The sequence below is a fragment of the Thamnophis elegans genome, chromosome 7 (genome assembly GCF_009769535.1).
Source record: "Thamnophis elegans isolate rThaEle1 chromosome 7, rThaEle1.pri, whole genome shotgun sequence".
Lineage (NCBI taxonomy): Eukaryota > Metazoa > Chordata > Lepidosauria > Squamata > Colubridae > Thamnophis > Thamnophis elegans.
Genome location: NC_045547.1, coordinates 32,528,560 through 32,541,474, shown reverse-complemented (window position 1 = coordinate 32,541,474; position 12,915 = coordinate 32,528,560). Strand labels below are relative to the sequence as shown.

Below are 12,915 nucleotides of genomic sequence, written 5' to 3'. Positions count from 1 at the left end.
GAATTAATCAGATCGTGCTGATGCTGACAGGTTAAAACTGAATTTCAAAACTAAATTATAAAAATACTAGGTAAAATAGGTAAACAAAACATACTTTTAACATGACATAAGAGTATTTATAGAAAGAATTTTATAGTAGACCAGAAGTTAATATGGGTCTACAATGTAAGACAACTGAAAAGACTAAAGCAATCTAATAAATTAATCGAATGCATCAACAGAATTACAGTATCAGTAATGTATCTGCAACTATATTGCTGTCTTGGAAAGATGCCAACAGATTGGCAAAGAGATGAGCAAAAACTAAAGGGTTTATGCATAGCTTCCCTATTCCCTAAATTACTTAGATGTTATTGAAACAAAGCCAGGATGTCAGCATGGACCATTATTCACCATCTTGACCTTATTAGTTAAAATTCTCTTCCAAGGACATTCCTCACTACCTTATCCATTTTTCTACTAATATTCTACTTGTAAATATTTTTTTCTAGTCCATCAATCATAGGTAGTCCTGGAGTTATGACAATTGAGCCCAAAATTTATGTTGCTAAGTAAGACATTAAGTGATTCCCCCCCCACATTTTACAACCCTTCTTGCCGTAGTTAAGTGAATTCATTGCAGTAGTTAAATTAGGCACATGGTTGTTAAGTGAATCTGGCTTTCCCATTGACAGAAGGTCGCAAAAGGGGATCACATGAGCCTGGGACACTGCAACCATCATAAATATGAATCAACTGATCACGTGACTATGAGGATGCTATGATAGTCATGTGTGAAAAACGGCTGTCGCTCTTTTCAATGCTATTGTAACTTTGAATGGTTACTAAACAAACTGTTGTAAGTCGAATACTATCTGTGTTAAAATATATGTTATATTGCATTTGGTATTGCTGAATGAGAAATATGGGCGCTGTAGTCCAATTCATATGAAAGGCATGAGGACCAAGAAGAGTGTGCAGACAGTAAATCCTGAACCCGATTAAGAAGTCCAAATTATAATAGAGAGGATGTCAGTTAAATTGGCAAAATCATCCTGGTAACATGAGTGAAGGTGAGATCAGCTGTTTCCATTTAAAGAAGAGACTTTCTGGATGATCAGAAGCAGACCATCCTAAAACATTTCCAAGGAAGTTACATGCCTGTACTACACATGCTGGTGCACTATCCCTTTAAGAATTCCTCCATCTCCTTCCACCCAGGGCCATGACAGCGTTTGAGTACTCTAACTTCACCTAGGGGCGATGACATAATTCCTATCTTCTAATTGGCTGCTTTCTCGTTCAGTCACTTTTTTTTGCCTTCCCGCCCATCCGTTTACCCCCACTCGCCGCCCAGAGGCCGTTAACATTTCTAGTTACTCCACAACCGTTGACGGGAACCGGTGTCACTCATCGCTGTTCTTCCTTTTCATTGGCTACGCGGCTTGTCAATTTTTTGGACTCCGGCAATTGGTGGGCGGGAGCTTCCGCGGCGGTGTAAGAGAGAGAGAGAGAGAGAGAGGCTCGGAGCCGGCGGCAACGGTGGTGCTGGCGAGAGCGTCTCTCTTCGTGCCTTACGGACAACTTTTCCGTCGGGGGGAGGTGTGGACTTTGGAAGGACGACCGCTAGGATGCATTCATGATCAGGTGAGTGGAGAGAGGCTGCGGGGTTTGCACGAAGAGGACCGACCCCCTCCCACCCTTGGACTCTCCCATGTATGGGGCAGGGAACCGCCCCTCTGAAAAAACACAAGCCGGGGCTGCTCGGGGATTTGGCCGGGGTCGCCGCGCTCCTTCCGCTTCTCGCGATGTGAGGACAGTGCTGAGCCGCCGCCCTTCATCCTGGGAACCTCCCGAAGGAACAGCCGCTGCCGGCGGACACTCTTCATTTTTTTCCCTCCAGTGAGTCAGACGTGCGGTCCCTCCCTCGGCGGTGGCGGCGGCCTTCTCCTTCGCCAGTTCTTTCCATCGGTCTGACTTCGGGATGCCCCTCCGCCCTCCTCCGTCTCCCGCAGGAGCTCCTAACCAGAGGGTGTAGATTCCTCTCTTTTCCCCCCATGGATCTCCCTCGGTGAAAGCCCCTGCTCCTCTCCCCCTTCTCTAGGTGAGCTGCCAGGTCTTCTCTCTGCTGCGACGCCTCCTGCGATCGTGTCGCTCCATGCTTTTGCGTTTTGCTTGGGCGCCTTGCTTCCCCGTTTCCTTCTGCCTTTGGAGGGGAAAGGTTTCGGTTAGGCTGGTCGACCGGGAAAAAAAAGAATTCTTGACAAACTTTGGCTGCAATGAAGATTTCCTTGATGGTCTCCTTTAGCGCCCCCCAATAACCGTTTAATTATATAGGCATTGAAATACTCTGAATCTGTTTGGGAATATCTGCATGCTGAAATTCACAACAGGGATAGATTACAGGGAAGAGATACAAAAAAAAAGGTATTTGCTGCCATATAGTGAGCCTCTGGAGTTTTGCAGATCAAGTATAGTCTGTGATGCATACAATATGTGACTGCAACACCAACACAGGCAGGCTTCAGTTTCAAAAATATTTTGGGAAGAACGTTGGAATATTGGAATATAGTAGGCAAAAATGACCTATGGTTGGTTTACTGGGCTACAGACTATTGGGCATTGTTTGCCTAATATTGTTAACATTGTCGCTGCATATCTTGATAACCATAAGAATATGTTTTGAATAATCCCTAATAAAATTATGTTCTGTGTTACAGACAGAAGGCATGATAGTTTTCTTGTTTCCCATTTTGAATCCACTTCAGCAGCACCCTTTTTAAAAAAAGTGTAACTGTAAAAATTGGTCATACGCTGCTTTCATAGGAATGCATTTATTGCACTTTGTACTTTCATATTATTCATCCTATGTACACATTCTGAAGTGGACTGTTAAGCCATTAGATTTGTTAGCTTTTCTGATATGATTTCTTCTCTTTGCAATACCACACCTGATTTACTTAGAAGTGCATATTTCTACCTGCTTCTGCTGATGGAATGGTTTCTCACAACATTTCTTTTATTTAAAAGTATATGATGACGGTTCCATTTATCAAGCAACTTAAATGTGTATTGACTGTAGTTCTGTGTTTCCATGAAAAGTATCCTAATGTGCAGCTCATTTGCTTTACTGCAGTAGAAAATAGTACATTAATAATTATTGCTTTGGATTAGGTACTAAATAAAATGTTAAAATATTTTGATATTAGCGAGTTGAGGAAACAAGATCTAGATTGCCATTCTCTGTTCCATCTCAATAATTTAGTTTTCCACATCTAAACAGTGTTCTTCAGCCATACTTGTTCATTTTGTACATATGATAGTGTGATCACCTAAATATGAAAACATAATTCGCATATTTTGATTCATTGATTTATATGCAAAAATGGATAACTACATAATATATTTTGGAACTAAATATATGATAATTATCTGTTAGTTATAATGGATACAGTAAAACAATGATTTTGACTGCATGTTTCTTTGTTGTGTTCTGCAACTTCTCCAAAAGGTATATTTTATTTTAAGAATGATTTATATATCTTCCCAACATTCCTCTTTGGTTTGGATATAGATTGTTTTTTTTACACCTTGACTATACATTCATATGAGCATCAGCAGCAACTGATTATACACAATAATAGCTGTAGCATACATGAACTCTCTGGCATATATTACTGTTTTGAATACTAAAGTAATAAAAATAAAGGAAATTTTGGAATGAAAGTACTTATAAAAAGTATACTTTCCTGAATTTTAATGTTAAATTGGGTACAAGCTAATATTTTGAAATATATATTATATGGTATTTACTACCTATATGTTTGTGAAAAAAGGAAAACATCATAGTTTCACTGCTCTATGTAGTAAGAATATTAAAATCTATGTTAACAGTTGTCTATGTGCTCAGTCATGTAACTGTATATTTTGATTTTTTGGCATATTGGGAAGATTCTGTAAGATCTATAGAAATAATATAGTTTATAACATAAGCCTTGAAGTTTTCAGAAAAATGAGTTATGAATTAATGTTGAGTGCAACCATGTATACTAGCAATTACTAACCATTCATTGTAGGAAGTTGGTAAAACTAATAGTAACTACTATTCTGCAATTATTAGTTGTCTATAGTTTTCAATGTTTGTGCAGAATTACAGAAAAGTACACAGTTTGGTATTACTGGATTCAGAATGCAGCATTCTTCATGGCTGTGGAATTCAGAAACTAAACACATCATGCATTCCTTAATTTATTTAGATTATTTTCTGTTCTCTGTTGCATAGACTTTATTTTTCTTTATATCAATCCAATATTTTATCCACTGGAGTCAACTTTAGATAGGTTCATTCTCTTCCTCTTCTTTTTTGTTTTAATATATTTTAAAACTATATGCATATATTTTAAATTGTATATTGCAGCAATATATGTGGAAATAAGTTTGAACTCAGTAGAGCTTACTTCCGAATAAGTTTATAGTGTTCTGTTGCATGTATACACAGACAGTTCTTGTTTGGTGACTGCCTCAGACAACAACTGTTCACAGTTATGACACTGATGAAAAAGTAGCTCATTTTACAAAATCATGGAGATTTATGAAGTTTTGTAATTAAGAAAACTAGATGCGGGATTCCTTTATGTAGAAAGCAAGCTGCAGTTGAAGCTAAGTTGATTTAAAATTAGTGAAGCAAGAAGAAGCTCTTTGGGGAAATTTAGATTAAAAATCTACAAATGAGGGACATTTTGGAATAGTTACTTAAGAGTATGTTCTAGTAGGCATTCTCTATTATGCTGAAAATGCTATGCACTATTTTTTAATTAGAAGTATATTAGCAAATTTTGGATGTTTTGCTTTTGGATTTTTAAGCTGGTTTGCTTCAGATTATTAGTGCTAGTCAGACAATATTATCTATTTTCTGTTTAATAGCATGACAGTTATTGTCATCATGAACTCTGAGTGATAAGGAAAGGAATGTCTGAGTACATGAAACAACATGATTTCTATCACATTAAACCAATGACATAGTATGATGTCTGAATGTAGTCATTATTTTTCAGCTGAAAACTGTCAGAAATTACAAACTAATTTAAAAACATCTGAAAGTGAAACTCATTCCTTTGTACATTTGCTATTCTCAGCAGAATGTTCTACTTTATAAAGAGGATAGTGGCTCATTTGAAATGCACTTTTTAAAGAAAGTTGCATGAATCAATTAATTTTAAATCTCAGTAGTTCAGATGTTAATCCTTCTAAAATTTAACCATTAATAGAATTTACTAATAACTCATCTATAGGTAGTTTGATTGATCTGATAAAATTAAAAATATTTCCTATATTTTCTAAAAATACAACATATTTTAGTAGAATACAGTATATATTATACAGTATATTTATACAGTATATATTTATACAGTATAAATATGTTTTAAAGATGAAATTTGTTAGAGCAAATGAATGATGCTAATTTTGTATTACATTTCAATACCATCAGCTATTGATTTGTTGTTTCGTCTATTGGATTATGTGTTTTGGCTGTTTGGCTATCAAGGAAGCAAAAATCATACAGATTACAACAATGCTGGTTTTAAGGGCAGAGTGCAGAATCTTTGAGACAGGAACTCCCAACTTTTAATTAGGGAGTTAACTGAAGAGAATTTCCTTGAACAATTTGGCACTTTTCTTTGTTTTATGAGTGAGGAGAAGATGAATAAAATCCAAGCTCCTGTGTTGAAGATCAGAGCCTTCTTGAGCGCCAGCTGGAGACTTTCCATGTTGCTCAGCTACTCTGAAGCTCTGACTCACAAGTAGTGGAAGGCAGATAACCCATTGTAATTGTTGAAATAGCAACAGTTTGGCCTGGACATGTAAACAGCGATATATAAACATTTCCTCTGAATTGAGAAATGTATTAGTAAGAAAAGACTTTTACGTCTTTTCAAGATGATGTTATGTTCTGAGAAGAAAAAAATCCCTTCCCCTCTTATCCTCTCATCATCTCATCCTGTATAGATGGGAAACAGAATATCTCTATTCTGTTATCAACTCTTAGCCAAGTGATGATACATTTATGCACATTTTAATATTTGATAACAGAATCTATAAAATGAAAAACAGTACCTTTGCATGGATAGGGGAATAAAAAGTATATTGGGGACTTTTAGTAGAATTTCTCAGATGTAAATCAGCATAAACTGTTTCTTGATAAAAGTAGCAAATAAAAAATAGGCTGAAGTATTTGTCTTAGCTGTCTTTAGTTGCTTACATTGTCTTTAAGAACACTGGAAGAGTCTTGCTGGATCAGGCCATAGGGCTGTCCTACTTACTGTTTTCGGAACCATTGCAAGCTTTATAATATTCATCTCAAAGTGCAATTGTGGTTTTACCACAGACTTACATAGCATTATTTGGGTAGTGGTAGTTCTAGCTTCAGTTTCCTTCCTAATGATCCTCTTATTGCCTCTTTTACGGCAATAGAACGCATGGGTTGGCATATTATGAAGAGTCCGCTATAATTCCATGAAAAAAATTGGATTCTTTTGTGCCCACATGCATTACATTGTGCACATTTATATTGAAATGCATCTGCATTTGAAGTCCATTCACTCAATTTGGACACTTCACTTATTTTTTGTAAAAAGGTTAGCAATTTCGTATTTAAGTAGTTTGTCAGTTTATTAATTGAATGTATTTATTAAACAAATTTATATAACCGTCCAACTCACACATAATGACTCCAGACAACGCACAACATTAAAAGTCCACAGTTAAAATTCACAATTTAGTCTCCCCCATTTATATAGCTATCTTTCTCAATATGTGACTCTCGGCAGTTTACAAAAACATTATAAAAACACCAAAACCAATACAACAACTTCAAACAATAAAAACATGTAAAAAACCCACATTACAAAATCCAAAACTCACAGCTGACATGAGAACATCAATACAGTTTTTGAATATATACTATCTAAATTAGGTGACTGATTTACTTTGAATTTCTCAATTTGGCATTTAACTTCTTGTTACTTTTCTCTCAGTTCTTCTAATTTTCCTTTTGGAAAAGTTGGATATTTGGATATTTCTCTTACGTTTCAACGATAAAAGTGGAAGTGTTCAGCATCTTTCTCTCCTCATTTTGCATTTTCTAATTATGGTACCTTTGCTCTTCCCTGGCCTATCAGTTGGGTTCCTATTTCAGATACATTTGTTGTTTGAAGAACACACAGCAAAGAGCACTGAGACAATGGTGGGTTTTTTGCATCTTTTATTGATAAGATTTGCCAAAGTTTATGGCATTTTGTATTTTTACCTCACTTGCATAGAATTTCAGCCTTTTTAAATACTAGTTATGCTGCTCATTAGTTACTCTAGTGTCCTCTTGGACTTCATAAGTGCGTCCTCATTTTAAATATACAGTCTAGCTGAGATTTTGTTATTACTTTTTCTGAAGTCAAATCAAATTGGACTGGAAGTTGAGTCATGGCAACTGGACTTCTTTTCTTTTTTAGCTTGAAACATTTCGCTACTTATTCTTCAGTCTGAAGAAGCTATTTAGATAAGTAGTGAAATGTTTCAAACCAAAAAGAAAAAATGTCCAGTAACCAAGTCTCTGCACAACTCTACCTGGATGACTTAGAATCTTCATAGAGCATATTAGACTTTCTCAGCAGTGCTTCCATAAACATTAAAAGGTGTAACATTATGATCACTATTCCCAGTCGGTTCAAATATTTTTATATCTTTAGTGAGATTCTGGATATTGCAACATTTTAACATTCAGTGTAGTATTGGTTTCCTGACTCTTCCAGCACAGTATTTTAGAAGTTGGTATTTTTATTATACCAGTATCAATAGTTTTCTAGATTGTGGCAGCATAATTGAAATAGTTTGTTGCTATTATTCTTTTTTAGAAGCCTCTCTAATTTCATTATTTTTCTTACTGCTACAGCTAGTTGCCATTTTACCAAATGTCTGTGCAATTTGATTGATGGTTGTAAAATTTTGTGGCATGAAATTACAATCAGTATTATCTGAGATACTATATATCAGTATTACTAAATGAGAACCACCCAGAGTTTCTGGGAGTTGGGTGGAATATACATATAATAAATTCATTTCTCACACTTCAGAATTGGCAGTTCATAGGAGTTGCACTGTAATCAGCTCCACCCCTGGGAAATCATTTTACATTTACCTCCATTCTGACATTATATTTTGCAGCCCATGCCTAATGTAAGTAAAATAGTATCAGCATTTTTCCTTTACTGTTGAGGTAATTTGAGTAAAAATCACATCCCTATCATGATAATATAAGGCATTATATATTTCCATTCTGGGATGATCCAAGTGATGCTGTGGCTGCCATTTTGTGGTGCCTTGGAGGCTATGGGGATCTGGATGGGGGACAACAGGTATTGATGGCATCCTGGTAAGACTGCATGACTTTGAGTACACACAGCTTCAGGATCTGGAACTTTGTCAACTTTGACTCTTGATGGGGTGCCATTGCTCCAGAAAGACCCAGTCCGCAACTTGGGGGTTCTCCTACACTCATGACTCCAGTTCGAGGAGCAGATGGCAAGTGGGACTAAGAGGGCCTTTGCACAATTTGGTGTGTGCCAGTTGTGGCCTTTCCTGGATCAAGATTCCCTGTGCTCAGTCGTTCAGTCCCTAAGCATCTTATGGATGGACTATTGTAATGGACTCCATGGGGCTACCCTTGAAGTGCATCCGGAAACTACAGCCAGTGCAAAGTGCGGCAGCATGGGTAGTTTTTGGGCCCCCAAGAATGGCCCCTGTAACACCACTGCTCTGTGAGGTGCATTGGTTACCAGTCTGCTTCTGAGTGGAATTCAGATGTTGGTGATCACATTTAACATGGCACATGGCATGGGCCTAGATTATTTGAGGGACCGTCTCACTCCACTAGGATTGGCCTGTACCATTCATGCTGACAGAGGAACATGCTGTGGGTACTGTCAGCCTGATTATTCTGGCTGTGATATGTCCTGTATCCTATATAGAATTGTTCCTGTAGTTTCAAGTATATATTAGCCCCGTAAGGAATTACAGTTGCACATTAGGCTGTTTTTTGTATTACTAAAACTCGTGTTACTTTTGGTATTTTTGGACTGTCTTTCCAATAAGATATGAAGAGCTTCTAATAGGTGTCATTGGGCTTCTAATGGGACTCTATAGCAATCAATTGCTGCTAAATTGTGTTTAATTACAATTAAATCTCAGATAACCATCCAATACTTTGTCCCACTTACTTTCTAGTGTGCAGTCGGCATTTGAACGAAGATGAATGATTTCTTAGCAGAAGGCTTCCAGACCTTTCATAACAGCACAAAGTGATATTTTCCCTTAAAAAATCTTGTAATAATATATGATTTCGTTTACAAAACCTTAAAAGATATTAGCAATCCCCCCAATAGTTATGGTTTTAAGGTTAAATTCCCTTGCAGAATTTGTATTATTTAGTAAATAAACATGAGTGATCCGTGAAACCACAGTGTGATTCAAATTAAACTAATAGGCATTATGGAATAGTACTGTCATTAAACCTTAAGAGTAGTTGTTTGATATCAGGTTATGCAGGGAATAGTACAAACACTATTAAAACTTTTAAAATGTTAGCTTATGCAAACAAAGTGGGAAGCAATGCCTAAAGCAAGTTTGAAAGTGTACCTGCCTTGCCTGCACAACCTGATAAGTTGCTTCGGAGGAGGGGAAGGAGGTGTTGTATCCTACAGTATTAGAACTGATTTATAATCCCAGAGAATTTTTCAGATTGATTTCTCTTCAGCTGACTGTTATCTGCAGTTCGGTGGTTCAAATCTCACTGGCTCAGGGTTGACTCAGCCTTCCGTCCTTCCGAGGTGGGTAAAATGAGGACCCAGACTGTGGGGGCAATATGCTGACTCTGTAAACCGCTTAGAGAGGGCTGAAAGCCCTATAAAGCGGTATATAAGTCTAACTGCTATTGCTATTGCTATTCCTTTGCAGTTTTTAAAATTTGGGAAAGAAATACAGATTTACTACCATAATTGAGCCCAAAATTTCCATTGCTAAGCAATGGAATGAGTTATGCCCCATTTTACCACCTTTTTTGCCATAGTTGTTAAGTGAATCACAGCAATTGTTAAGCAAATCATGCAGTTATTAAACAAATCTAGCTTTCCCCATTGACTTTATTTGTCTGAAGCCAGCTGAGAAGGTTACAAATGGTGATTACATGACCCTGGGACAATGCAACTGTCATAAATACATGGTAATTGTCAATGGCATTTTGATCACATGACCATGGAGATGCCACAATGGTTGTGTGAAAAATAGTCATAAGTCCTTTTTTCCAGTGCCATTGTAACTTCAATTGGTCACCAAATGAATGGTTGAAAGTCGAGGAATACCTCTAAACATATCACATAATTGGAAATTTCTAAAGATCTGTTGGTCTGTGGATCTTTTAGGAATAATATGAAGGCTGAAAAACAGACAGGATAATTCTTCTCGACTCTTGTTGCTAGATTACTAATCCTGAAATGCTACAGTTTAAAATAGTTTCATTAGGCTATTTTGTGTCTGACTTAAAAGTTATGGCTTAAAAGTAATCAGAATGACTTAAAAGTAATCAGAATTTTTGCCCCTCATAAATTATGTTTGTCCATAGTGAGTTGAATGAAAATTAAGTATGTACACGTTTACACACAAAACAAGCATGAATGGAAAATGGAAAGTAAGGAAATAAACATTTTCTCCTTGATTTCATTTAAGCAAAAAGTTGTTAACACACAATCTGATAGAAAAAGAATTACACATCTCCTTTAATTAATGCTTAACACTGGAAATTTTATAAATGATTTTTTCTGTTGGCGGTTTACATTATCTTATGTACATCTATAATAATGATGGGCAATCTGCATTCTAGCATTGTTCCTGATTGGAAAATTAAAATTTCCATTTTGAATTTACTGGCAGGTTATCAGCTTTCATCAAATAGCCATGATGAATAGCGCAACTATTGGAAATTCTCTTCAGTTTAAAATTCCCTTCCTTAATCCAGCTATCAATGGAGCTATATACATAATAATTATATTAATTAACCTGTATTCTCTTTTGCATTTGTATAAATGCTCAAGGTGCCTTACAATAGCAATAGCATCTAGGCTTATATATCGCTTCACAGTGCTTTACAGCCCTCTCTAAGCGGTTTACAGAGTCAGCATATTGCCCCAACAAATAATTGCAAAATAATAATAAAGTGTAACAAAATCAGTTCAATTAAAAGTTGAGGAAATGTAGAATTACTATAAAGGTAAAGGTTTCCCCTGTCCAGTCCTTTCCAACTCTGGTGGGTGCTCATCTCCGTTTCTTAGCCAAGGGAGCCAGCATTGTCTGAAGAGACTTCTGTGGTCGTGACCAGCATGCCTATACGCTGAGGCACACGGAATACTGTTACCTTCTCACTGAAGTGGTACCTATTTATCTACTCAGATTTGCATGTTTTCAAACTGCTAGATGGACAGGAGCTGGGGCAAGTAACAGGAGTTCACCCCGTTGCATGGTCCTCAGGTCTTGAACCCAGGCTGTCAGCTTTTGAGCTAACAAGCTCAGTATCTTTAACCACTGAGCCACTGTATAAATATATAAACTGAGAGCAAATCCCACTCCTTCCTAGCACTGATAATGTTACCTAGTTTGGGTAATGAAATGTCTGCAAGGAAACGACCAAGCTCAGAGAGCATTAAGGACTCCTCATTTTAACCCTAAGCTACATATATTCTTCTTTATAGATTCAATATTTGGGAAACCTTTACTGTGACATGACTTTATTGAATACATCCAATTCACCATCTTAGTTAGAAAAAGTATGTAAAGAACGAGATTAATCAGCCCTCTTAAGAGCAAGTTGAGTCAAATATTCTAATGTGAGATCACAATTAGATGTGAGTTTGATGGTTTACCAACATAAAAAAGAGCATACATTTTGATTGTCATCATTGGAGTTTGCTGTTCATGTCACAAATTTGTAAAAGTGAATCATGTACTGATCAAAAGATACCTTTGTAGAACTCTGAGACAGAGGTGTTGATTTTTATACAGACATCAATCCCAATTAAAAACTCTTAAGAGGCTCGCAAAAATATAAGATAAAAACACAAAACAAAAGATAAGATAAATGCAGCTTGCCTCCAGAGGTTGTGGGAGCTTCATCACTGGAAGCTTTCAAGAAGAAACTGGACAGCCATCTGTCAGAAATGGTGTATGGTCTCCTGCTTAGCGGTTGGACTAGATGACCTACAAGATCCCTTCCAACTCTGTTAATCTGTTAATATAAAAAAATAAAAGCAGAATTACAGTCTATCCAAAATCTCTGAAAGTTATCACATGATCATAATCCCAAATGAGCCTGGCTCAATTAACCGTGACCCGTCAAAACCGCGTTCCACAAAAGCGTGGTCGACGAAAGCGCGTATGTGACGTCATCACAGCGCGACGAAAAAGATCGAAATATTGAAATAAAAATTAAATTACAGCAAGCCGATTCAATAGCAATAGCAATAGCAATAGCAATAGCAGTAGACTTATATACCGCTTCATAGGGCTTTCAGCCCTCTCTAAGCGGTTTACAGAGAGTCAGCATATTGCCCCCAACAATCTGGGTCCTCATTTTACCCACCTCGGAAGGATGGAAGGCTGAGTCAACCCTGAGCCGGTGAGATTTGAACCGCTGAACTGCTGATCTAGCAGTAGCCTGCAGTGCTGCATTTAACCACTGCGCCACCTTGGCTCATAAAGGTAAGGGTTCACATAAAGGTAAGGGTTAGGGTTAGGGTTAGGGTTAGGTTAAGGGTTAGGGTTAGGTTTAGAGCGTTAGCATTACGTTTAGCGTTAGGTTAAGGGTTAGCGTTAGGTTTTTCGTTAGGTTAAGGGTTA

At 37.0% G+C, this 12,915-nt stretch overlaps 1 protein-coding gene across 6 annotated transcripts in view; it reads left to right on the top strand.

Moving 5' to 3' along the window:
• Window positions 1-1,485: 1,485 nt before the first annotated feature.
• Window positions 1,486-12,915, top strand: part of MRTFA (myocardin related transcription factor A) — an 80,879-nt gene continuing 69,449 nt past the window's right edge. For 2 of the 6 annotated variants that reach the window (XM_032220679.1, XM_032220680.1), the window contains exon 1: window positions 1,707-2,083. The gene's annotated coding sequence lies outside the window, so the exon portion shown is untranslated. Of the gene's footprint in view, window positions 1,627-1,706; window positions 2,084-12,915 lie in introns of those variants that run through there. The other 4 variants (XM_032220682.1, XM_032220681.1, XM_032220683.1 and 1 more) reach the window with 3 other exon arrangements.